Here is a 12,732-nt window from a genome sequence, read left to right on the forward strand (position 1 = left end):
GTATGTTGCTATTGCTTTCTTCATGACTTATACATGTTCCTATAACTATGAGATTATGCAACTCCCGTTTACCGGAGGAACACTTTGGGTACTACCAAACGTCACACCGTAACTGGGTGATTATAAAGGAGTACTACAGGTGTCTCCAAAGGTACATGTTGGGTTGGCGTATTTCGAGATTAGGTTTTGTCACTCCGATTGTCGGAGAGGTATCTCTGGGCCCTCTCGGTAATACGCATCACTTAAGCCTTGCAAGCATTGCAACTAAATGAGTTAGTTGCGGGATGATGTATTACAGAACGAGTAAAGAGACTTACCGGTAATGATATTGAACTAGGTATTGGAATACCGACGATCGAATCTCGGGCAAGTAACATACCGATGACAGAGGGAACAACGTATGTTGTTATGCGGTCTGACCGATAAAGATCTTCGTAGAATATGTAGGAGCCAATATGGGCATCCAGGTCCCGCTATTGGTTATTGACCGGAGACGAGTCTCGGTCATGTCTACATTTGTTCTCGAACCCGTAGGGTCCGCACGCTTAAGGTTACGATGACAGTTATATTATGAGTTTATGCATTTTGATGTACCGAAGGTTGTTCGGAGTCCCGGATGTGATCATGGACATGACGAGGAGTCTCGAAATGGTCGAGACATAAAGATTGATATATTGGAAGCCTATATTTGGACATCGGAAGTGTTCCGGGTGAAATCGGGATTTTACCGGAGTACCGGGAGGTTACCGGAACCCCCCGGGAGCCATATGGGCCTTAATGGGCTTTAGTGGAAAGGAGAAAGGGGCAGCCCAAGGTGGCCGCATGCCTCCCCCTTCCCCTAGTCCTATTAGGACTAGGAGAGGTGGCCGCCCCCCCTCTCTCTCTTTCCCCCTCGGGGAATCCTAGTCCAACTAGGATTGGGGGGGAGTCCTACTCCCGGGAGGAGTAGGACTCCTCCTGCGCCCTCCTCCTGGCCGGCGGCCCCCTCCCCCTTGGCTCCTTTATATACTGAGGCAGAGGCACCCCAGAAACACACAAGTTGATCCACATGATCTATTCCTTAGCCGTGTGCGGTGCCCCCAGCCACCATAATCCTCGATAATATTGTAGCGGAGTTTAGGCGAAGCCCTGCTGCTGTGGTACATCAAGATCGTCACCACGCTGTCGTGCTGACGGAACTCTTCCCCGACACTTTGCTGGATCGGAGTCCGGGGATCGTCATCGAGCTGAACGTGTGCTCGAACTCGGAGGTACCGTAGTTTTGGTGCTTGATCGGTCGGATCGTGAAGACGTACGACTACATCAACCAAACGCTTCCGTTGTCGATCTACTAGGTATGTAGATCACACTCTCCCCTCGTTGCTATGCATCACATGATCTTGCGTGTGCGTAGGAAATTTTTTGAAATTACTATGAAACCCAACACGAGGAAGGCCCTGCATGCCACAATCCGTAGCTTGGGTGACCAGGTTATGCTGCTGCTGGTGGATTTGGGGAGCTCACACAGCTTCATCAGTGAAACGTTCACCACCCGGATCGCTGCTCGAACAAAGGAGTTGCCCGTGGTTACAGTTCAAGTGGCCAATGGTCAGAGATTGCACTGTAACAAAACTTTTCACCAATTGGCATGGCAGGTCCCAGGGCACACTTTCCATACTGGTCTTCGGGTTCTGCCACTGAGCGTGTATGATGGAGTGCTGGCATCGACTGGCTCTCAGCACACAGCCCCATGCTCTATCACTGGCAACTGAAGATGATCCAATTCGACGTCAATGGCAAAACTGTCCACCTGCAAGGAGTAAAATCTTCAGACCTACCTCGAATCTCGGAATTGGATGCCTATGAGTTGCATCACATGGAAGTGGCGTATGACATTTGGACAGCAGGCTTGGTTACCGTCAAGCGGACTGACAAAACCCAACCTGAACCTGTTCCCCTAAATATTCAGAAGGTGTTATCTGAATTTGAAGATGTGTTTGTTGAACCCACTACTTTGCCACCCCGTCGTCAGTATGACCATGGCATTCATTTGGAGCCTGGCACCACACCTATCAACACCAAGTCATACTGTTACTCACCGGCACAAAAAGATGAAATCGAGCGGCAAGTACAGGACATTCTCAACTCTGGTGTCATCGCGCATAGCATGAGCCCTGATGTCTACTACACAACCTTCTTCTTGTAGACGTTGTTAGGCCTCCAAGTGCAGAGGTTTGTAGGACAGTAGCAAATTTCCCTCAAGTGGATGACCTAAGGTTTATCAATCCGTAGGAGGCGTAGGATGAAGATGGTCTCTCTCAAGCAACCCTGCAACCAAATAACAATGAGTCTCTTGTGTCCCCAACACACCCAATACAATGGTAAATTGTATAGGTGCACTAGTTCGGCGAAGAGATGGTGATACAAGTGGTATATGGATGGTAGATAAAGGTAATTTTAATCTGAAAATATAAAAACAGCAAGGTAACAAGTGATAAAAGTGAGCGTAAACGGTATTGCAATGCGTGGAAATAAGGCTTAGGGTTCATACTTTCGCTAGTGTAAGTCCTCTCAACAATACTAACATAATTGGATCATAAAACTATCCCTCAACATGCAACAAAGAGTCACTCCAAAGTCACTAATAGCGGAGAACGAACGAAGAGATTATGGTAGGGTACGAAACCACCTCAAAGTTATTATTTCCAATCAATCCGTTGGGCTATTCCTATAAGTGTCACAAACAGCCCTAGAGTTCGTACTAGAATAACACCTTAAGACACAAATCAATCAAAACCCTAATGTCACCTAGATACTCCAATGTCACCTCAAGTATCCATGGGTATGATTATACGATATGCGTCACACAATCTCAGATTCATCTATTCAACCAACACAAAGGACCTCAAAGAGTGCCCCAAAGTTCTACCGGAGAATCACGATGAAAACGTGTGCCAACCCCTATGCATAGGTTCATGGGCGGAACCCGCAAGTTGATCACCAAAACATACATCAAGTGAATCACATGATATCCCATTGTCACCACAGATATCCACGACAAAACATACATCAAGTGTTTTCAAATATTTAAAGACTCAATCCGATAAGATAACTTCAAAGGGGAAACTCAATTCATTAGAAGAGAGTAGAGGGGGAGGAGAAACATAAAATCCAACTATAATAGCAAAGCTCGTGATACATCAAGATCGTGCCAAATCAAGAACACGAGAGAGAGAGAGATCAAACACATAGCTACTGGTACATACCCTCAGCCCCGAGGGAGAACTACTCCCTCCTCGTCATGGAGAGCACCGGGATGATGAAGATGGCCACCGGAGAAGGATTGCCCCCTCCGGCAGGGTGCCGGAACGGGTCTAGATTGGCTTTCGGTGGCTACGGAGGCTTCTGGCGGCGGAACTCCCGATCTAATCTCCGTTCTGGAAGTTTTAGGGTATATAGAGTTATATAGGCAGAAGAAGCACATCATGGGGAGCCACGAGGGCCCCACGAGGCAGGGGGCGCGCCCCCTACCCTCGTGAGCTCCTCATTCCTTCCTTGACGTGGGGTCCAAGTCTATCGGGTGGCTTTCGTTCCAAAAATAACTTCTCTAGTTGATTTCGTTCCGTTTCGACTCCGTCTGATATTCCTTTTCTTCAAAACACTGAAATAGGCATAAAATAGCAAATCTGGGCTGGGCCTCCGGTTAATAGGTTAGTCCCAAAATTAATATAAAAGTGGATAATAAAGCCCAATATTGCCCAAAACAGTAGATAATATAGCATGGAGCAATCAAAAATTATAGATACGCTTGAGACGTATCAGGCATCCCCAAGCTTAATTCCTGCTCGTCCTCGAGTAGGTAAATGATAAAAAGAGAATTTTTGATGCAGAGTGCAACTTGGCATAATTTCAATGTATTTCTTCTTAATTGTGGTATGAATATTCAGATCCGAAAGATTCAAGACAAAAGTTCATATTGACATAAAAATAATAATACTTCAAGCATACTAACTAAGCAATCATGTCTTCTCAAAATAACATGGCCAAAGAAAGCTATCCCTACAAAATCATATAGTTTGGATATGCTCCATCTTCACCACACAAAATATTTAAATCATGCACAACCCCGATGACAAGCCAAGCAATTGTTTCATACTTTTGATGTTCTCAAACTTTTTCAATCTTCACGCAATACATGAGCGTGAGCCATGGATATAGCACTATAGGTGGAATAGAGTGGTGATTGTGGAGAAGACAAAAAGGGAGAAGATAGTATCACATCAACTAGGCGTATCAACGGGCTATGGATATGCCCATTAATAGATGTTAATGTGGGTGAGTAGGGATTGCCATGCAACGGATGCACTAGAGCTATAAGTATATGAAAGCTCAAAAAGAAACTAAGTGGGTGTGCATCCAACTTGCTTGCTCATGAAGACCTAGGGCAATTTGAGGAAGCCCATCATTGGAATATACAAGCCAAGTTCTATAATGAAAGATTCCCACTAGTATATGAAAGTGACAACATAGGAAACTCTCTATCATGAAGATCATGGTGCTGCTTTAAAGCACAAGTGTGGTAAAAAAGGATAGTAGCATTGCCCATTTTTATATATATATTTTTTTTGGGCCCTCTTTTTTTTCTTTTGGCCTTTCTCTTCTTTTTTTGGCCTTTCCTTTTTTTATTTGGACTTTCTTTTTTTATTTGGGACAATGCTCTATTAATGATGATCATCACACTTATATTTATTTACAACTCAAGAATTACAACTTGATACTTAGAACAAGATATGACTCTATATGAATGCCTCCGGCGGTGTACCGGGATATGCAATGACTCATGAGTGACATGTATGAAAGAATTATGAATGGTGGCTTTGCCACAAATACGATGTCAACTACATGATCATGCTAAGCAATATGACAATGATGGAGTGTGTCATAAACGGAATGGTGGAAAGTTGCATGGCAATATATCTCGGAATGGCTATGGAAATGCCATAATAGGTAGGTATGGTGGCTGTTTTGAGGAAGGTATATGGTGGGTGTATGATACCGGCGAAAGGTGCGCGGTATTAGAGAGGCTAGTAAAGGTGGAAGGGTGAGAGTGCGTATAGTCCATGGACTCAACATTAGTCATAAAGAACTCATATACTTATTGCAAAAATCTACAAGTTATCAAAACAAAGTACTACGCATATGCTCCTAGGGGGATAGATTGGTAGGAAAAGACCATCGCTCGTCCCCGACCGCCACTCATAAGGAAGACAATCAATAAATAAATCATGCTCCGACTTCATCACATAACGGTTCACCATACGTGTATGCTACGGGAATCACAAACTTCAACACAAGTATTTCTCAAATTCACAACTACTCAACTAGCATGACTCTAATATTACCATCCTTATATCTCAAAACAATCATCAAGCATCAAACTTCTCTTAGTATTCAACACACTCATAAGAGAATTTTATTATTCTTGAATACCTAGCATATTAGGATTTTAAGCAAATTACCATGCTATTTAAGACTCTCAAAATAATATAAGTGAAGCATGAGATTTCATCTATTTCTTCAAAATAAAACTACCACCATGCTCTAAAAGGATATAAGTGAAGCACTAGAGCAACAACAAACTACTCCGAAAGATATAAGTGAAGATCAATGAGTAGTCGAATAATTATGCAACTATGTGAAGACTCTCTAACATTTAAAAATTTCAGATCTTGGTATTTTATTCAAACAGCAAGCAAAGCAAAATAAAATGACATCTAAGAATAGCAAACATCATGTGAAGAAGCAAAAACTTAGGATCAACCGATACTAACCGATAGTTGTTGAAGAAGAAAGGTGGGATGCCAACCGGGGAATCCCCAAGCTTAGACGCTTGAGACTTCTTGAAATATTATCTTGGGATGCCTTGGGCATCCCCAAGCTTGAGCTTTTGTGTCTCCTTAATTCCTCTCATATCACGGTCTCCCTAAATCTCAAAAGCTTCATCCACACAAAACTCAACAAGGACTCGTGAGATAAGTTAGTATAAACCGTTGCCAAAACCTTATCATACTCTACTGTAGCAAATCACTAAAATTATTATTCAGCATTGCATACTAAATGCCTCTGCATATTTAATAGTCCTATCCTCAAATAGAATCGTTAAAGAAGCAAACATATGCAAACAATGCAAACATAACAGCAATCTGCCTAAACAGGATAGTCTGTAAAGAATGCTGCAACATCCATACTTCCCTAGCTCAAAAAATTATGAAAGAAAATTCCCACTGTAGTAAATTTATCAGAGCTTAATATGAAAAAAGTTTCAACATTTTATCACATTCTGACTTTTCTAGGGAATTATTGCAACAGCGGTAAACTTTCTGTTTTCAAACAGCAACATGTATACTTGTAACATAGGCATAGTAAAGGCTATCAATGCCACTTTTATTGAAATAAAAGATGCAAGACATTGTTCTAAATAACAGCAAGCAAATCCTAAAAAAATAAATTGACGCTTCAAGCAAAACACATATCATGTGGCGAATAAAAATATAGCTCCAAGTAAAGTTACCGATGAACGAAGATGAAAGAGGGGATGCCTTCCGGGGCATCCCCAAGCTTAGGCTCTTGGTTGTCCTTGAATTTTACCTTGGGGTGCCATGGGCATCCCCAAGCTTAGGTTCTTGCCACTCCTTGTTCGATAGTCCATCAAATCCTTACCCAAAACTTGAAAACTTCACAACACAAAACTTAACAGAAAACTCGTAAGCTCCGTTAGCGAAAGAAAACAAAACACCACTTCAAGGTACTGTAATGAAATCATTCTTTATTTATATTGGTGTTAAACCTACTGTATTCCAACTTCTCTATGGTTTATAAACTATTTTACTAGCCATAGATTCATCCAAAAAAGTAAACAACACATGAAAAACAGAATCTGTCAAAAACAGAACAGTCTGTAGTAATCTGGATCAAACGTATACTTCTGGAACTCATAAAATTCTCAAATAAATTTCTGGACCTGAGGAATTTATCTATTAATCACCTTCAAAAAGAATTAACTAAATAGCACTCTCCAAATAAAAATGGCAGCAATTCTCGTGAGCGCTAAAGTTTCTGTTTTTTACAGCATGATTGACAAGACTTTCCCAAAGTCTTCCCAAAGGTTCTACTTGGCACAAACACTAATTAAAAGCATAAAACCATATATAAACAGAGGCTAGATGAATTATTTATTACTAAACAGGAACAAAAAGCAAGGAACAAAAGTAAAATTGGGTTGCCTCCCAACAAGCGGTATCGTTTAATGCCCCTAGCTAGGCATGATGATTTCAATGATGCTCACATAAAGGATAAGAATTGAAACATAAAGAGAGCATCATGAAGAATATTACTAGCACATTTAAGTCTAACCCACTTCCTATGCATAGGGATCTTGTGAGCAAACAACTTGTGGGAACAATAATCCACTAGCATAGGAGGGCAAAACAAGCATAACTTCAAAACTTTAAGCACATAGAGAGGAAACTTGATATTATCGCAATTCCTACAAGCATATATTCCTCCCTCATAATAATTTTCAGTAGCATCATGAATGAATTCAACAATATAACCAGCACCTAAAGCATTCTTTTCATGATCTACAAGCATAGAAATTTTTTACTCTCCACATAAGCAAAATTCTTCTCATGAATAGTAGTGGGAGCAAACTCAACAAAATAACTATCATGTGATTGAAAATTGAAATCAAGATGACAAGTTTCATTGTTATTATTATTCTTTAAAGCATATGTGTCATCACAATAATCATCATAGATAGGAGGCATGCTTTTATCATAATAAATTTGCTCATCAAAACTTGGGGAACAAAAAATATCATGTTCATCAAACACAGCTTCCCCAAGCTTGTGGCTTTGCATATCATTAGCATCATGGATATTCAAGGAATTCATACTAACGACATTGCAACCATGATCATCATTCAAATATTTAGTGCCAAACATTTTATAGATTTATTCTTCTAGCACTTGAGCGCAATTATCCTTTCCATCATACTCATGAAAGATATTAAAAAGGTGAAGCGTATGAGACAAACTCAATTCCATTTTTTTATAGTTTTCTTTTATAAACTAAACTAGTGATAAAACAAGAAACTAAAAGACTCAATTGCAAGATCTGAAGATATACCTTCAAGCACTCACCTCCCCGGCAACGGCGCCAGAAAAGAGCTTGATGTGTACTACACAACCTTCTTCTTGTAGACGTTGTTGGGCCTCCAAGTGCAGAGGTTTGTAGGACAGTACCAAATTTCCATCAAGTGGATGACCTAAGGTTTATCAATTCGTAGGAGGCGTAGGATGAAGATGGTCTCTCTCAAGCAACCCTGCAACCAAATAACAAAGAGTCTCTTGTGTCCCCAATACACCCAATACAATGGTAAATTGTATAGGTGCACTAGTTCGGCGAAGAGATGGTGATACAAGTGGTATATGAATGGTAGATAAAGGTATTTGTAATCTGAAAATATAAAAACAGCAAGGTAACAAGTGATAAAAGTGAGCGTAAGCGGTATTGCAATGCGTGGAAATAAGGCCTAGGGTTCATACTTTCGCTAGTGTAAGTCCTCTCAACAATACTAACATAATTGGCTCATAAAACTATCCCTCAACATGCAACAAAGAGTCACTCCAAAGTCACTAATAGCGGAGAACGAACGAAGAGATTATGGTAGGGTACGAAACCACCTCAAAGTTATTATTTCCAATCAATCCATTGGGCTATTCCTATAAGTGTCACAAACAGCCCTAGAGTTCGTACTAGAATAACACCTTAAGACACAAATCAATCAAAACCCTAATGTCACCTAGATACTCCAATGTCACCTCAAGTATCCGTGGGTATGATTATACGATATGCGTCACACAATCTCAGATTCATCTATTCAACCAACACAAAGGACCTCAAAGAGTGCCCCAAAGTTCTACAGGAGAATCACGACGAAAACGTGTGCCAACCCCTATGCATAGGTTCATGGGCGGAACCCGCAAGTTGATCACCAAAACATACATCAAGTGAATCACGTGATATCCCATTGTCACCACAGATATCCACGGCAAGACATACATCAAGTGTTCTCAAATCTTTAAAGACTCAATCCGATAAGATAACTTCAAAGGGGAAACTCAATTCATTACAAGAGAGAAGAGGGGGAGGAGAAACATAAGATCCAACTATAATAGCAAAGCTCGCGATACATCAAGATCGTGCCAAATCAAGAACACGAGAGAGAGAGAGAGATCAAACACATAGCTACTGGTACATACCCTCAGCCCCGAGGGAGAACTACTCCCTCCTCGTCATGGAGAGCACCGGGATGATGAAGATGGCCACCGGAGAAGGATTGCCCCCTCCGGCAGGGTACCGGAACGGGTCTAGATTGGCTTTCGGTGGCTACGGAGGCTTCTGGCGGCGGAACTCCTGATCTAATCTCCGTTCTGGAAGTTTTAGGGTATATGGAGTTATATAGGCAGAAGAAGCACATCATGGGGAGCCACGAGGGCCCCACGAGGCAGGGGGCGCGCCCCCTACCCTCATGAGCTCCTCATTCCTTCCTTGACGTGGGGTCCAAGTCTATCGGGTGGCTTTCGTTCCAAAAATAACTTCTCTAGTTGATTTCGTTCCGTTTCGACTCCGTCTGATATTCCTTTTCTTCAAAACACTGAAATAGGCATAAAACAGCAAATCTGGGCTGGGCCTCCGGTTAATAGGTTAGTCCCAAAAGTAATATAAAAATGGATAATAAAGCCCAATATTGCCCAAAACAGTAGATAATATAGCATGGAGCAATCAAAAATTATAGATGCGTTGGAGACGTATCAAGCCCTTACGCTGGCCCAATCCTGCTGGTCAAGAAGAAGGACGGTAGTTGGCGTTTCTGTGTGGATTTTCGACGACTCAACTCTGCAACAGTGAAGAACAAGTTTCCCTTCCCTGTGGTTGACGAGCTCCTGGACGAATTGGCAGGGGCCAAGTATTTCTCCAAGATTGTTTTACGTGCTGGGTACCATCAGATTCGCATGCGGGAGGAGGACGAGGAAAAGACTGCCTTCAAGACACACCATGGCCACTACCACTTCTGGGTGATGCCATCCGGCCTATGCAATGCATCGGCAACCTTCTAGTGCTTGATGAACACGATGTTCGGCCGCTATGTGCGTAAGTTCATCATCATAATTTTGGACGACATCTTGGTATTCAGCACTGACCTGCAGGAACACGAGGAACACTTTCGCCCCACGCTGCAACTTCTCTGCAAGCATCAACTATTCGCCAAGGCCAGCAAGTGTTCGTTCGCACAAACAAGCATCGAATGCATCGGGCATGTGATCTCACAAGAGGGATTTGCTACGGACAATAGCAAGACCAGCACCATGCAGTCCTGGCCCGTGCCCACTACGCCCACCGAGCTGCGCGGCTTCTTGAGGCTAACGGGCTACTACCGCAAATTTGTCCCCCATTACGGCATCATCGCTAAGCCCCTGACGCAACTATTGACGAAGAAAGGGTTTCTCTGGGACGACAAGGCAAAACAAGCTTTTGACATGCTCAAGCGCGCCATGGTGAGCACGCCCGTGTTGGCGCTGCCCAACTTCACGCGTCCGTTCACCATCGAAACTGATGTGTGCGACACCGGCGTGGGCGCGGTGCTTATGCAATATGGCTATCCAGTGGCCTACCTCAGCAAGGCTCTTGGAGTATGCAATCAGAAGCTCTCCACATATGAGAAGGAATTTCTCGTCGTCATGATGGCCATCGACAAGTGGCGGTCGTACCTGCCGCGTGCTCCATTTGAGATCGTCACTAACCACAAGAGTCTATGTGCACTCGATGATCAATAATTGGTAACCGATCTCCAGCGCAAGGCCATGTCCAAGATGGTGGGGCTGCAGTTCTCCTTTCGCTACAAGAAGGGCGTCGACAGTAGTGCTGCCGATGCACTGTCTCGCGTCGGTCACCTCTTGGAGCTCGACGTGTCGTGGAAATGTCACGACAGATGTCCTAGAGCAAGGACTTAGTCGTAGGGCCATCGCACTAGGAAGCTTAAAGGGGTTAATCGGGACAAAGGACATGAGAGGGTTTTATACTAGTTCGGCCCCTTACGATGAAGGTAAAAGCCTACGTCTAGTTGGGATTGGTATTGCCGGGGTTTTGATCACCAAGAGGCTCAACTCGCCGGCTTGATTATCAACTTGTTGTCTCTTTTCCTAAGCCGCCACCGGGTCGTCCCCTTATATACAGGGGTTGACGCCTGGCGGCCTACAGAGTCCCGGCCGGCTCATAATCATGTCCGTCTCGGTGACTTCCTTTACATGCCTTTCTTTACAAGTCTTTCCTTACATACGGCGGTTTACAATACCGGGTTTTAAGCCGGCCCCAGGCCTTTGGGCCTTCTATAAGGTTTAATAAACTATCATCTTGAACGTTCACTGGGCTTCTTATGTAACCCGCCATTGGGGTTGACTCGGCCCCTCCTGGGCGGGTCATACTGATAGTAATATCCCCAACATTAGGCCCCAGGTTGACTTTGAACTTCGTTCTTGGTCAATCTTCAATACTTAGACAAAAATCCATCTTCTTATCTTCGCTGAATTTGTTGTAACCCGCCGTGACATCATCTTTTGAAAATGCAAAAAACTTTCATGACATCATCGCCCAACGGATCTTTTATCTTTAATGTCTCCCGAGAATCGAGGCGCCTGTGTAGATGGATAACCATTATTTGTCTCTTCCTTGATTTTCGCGCCCGTCTGTTCACATCTTTCCCTTATAAATAGGCATGCCTTGGCTTTTTCATTCTCCCCTCTCACACCGTCTTCTTCCTCTCGCAAACCCCCTGCTGCTCGAGCTCTGCCGCCGGCGCGCCTCATCTCCGTCTCCGTCGACTTTGGCCGCTGCATCAACCCGACCTGATCCAGAAAGACCGCGGCGACCTCTGCAGAAGACCTGCAACCGTAAGTTTTCTTTCCTTCATTTCTCAGATCTGCATTAGGGTTTCCAAGCTCCTGTGTGTTCTCCATAGTTCATCGCAGTTCGTCATAGTTCTTCCACCGCAAGCCTTTCCTGATCCAAAAAGCTATATATACGCTCGCGCGGTAGTGTTTTTGTACCTCTTCTTGATCCACAGATCCCTTTCTCTGATTAAAAGGCTGCTTTAGAACTTACCAACTTCTCTGTACTGAACTTTTTAGGTCTAGAATTTTTTTTTCATTTTGAACAGCCATTTTGATCTGGAATAATACCAAGCAATGTAGGAAACTTGTTTGTCTCCACACTTAGCTGAATTTTTGCCTTCTTCAAATATATGTAGTCATGGCGGCTTACTATGCCGGCTTACTTTCCTTATATATCATTAGCCCTTAACTAAGCCGCCATTACTTATTTGCATCATCATTACTTAACTGTTAATCTCACCATCGAATTGAACTGGCATGCTATTTTTCTTTTCAGTTCGTCTTTGAACACCATGCCGTCAAAAGCACCAACCATCTGTAACTGGGTTCCCTCAACCATAACTGAGGAACGTTTGAAAGAGTTCTTCACCATAGGATTTCTGCCAGCAAAAATCGTCATGTCTTACCGTGCCCCTGACTCGGAAGAAGAATGGCCCCATCCAAGAGACGGCGAAGTAATTGTTTTTACCGACCACATGAACCGTGGCTTCTCACCGCCCGGCTCAAAGTTCTTCAGAGAGGT

This window comes from Triticum urartu, chromosome 6A (genome assembly GCF_056163025.1).
Source record: "Triticum urartu cultivar PI428250 chromosome 6A, HENAU_Tu73, whole genome shotgun sequence".
In the NCBI taxonomy this organism is placed as follows: Eukaryota; Viridiplantae; Streptophyta; class Magnoliopsida; order Poales; family Poaceae; genus Triticum; species Triticum urartu.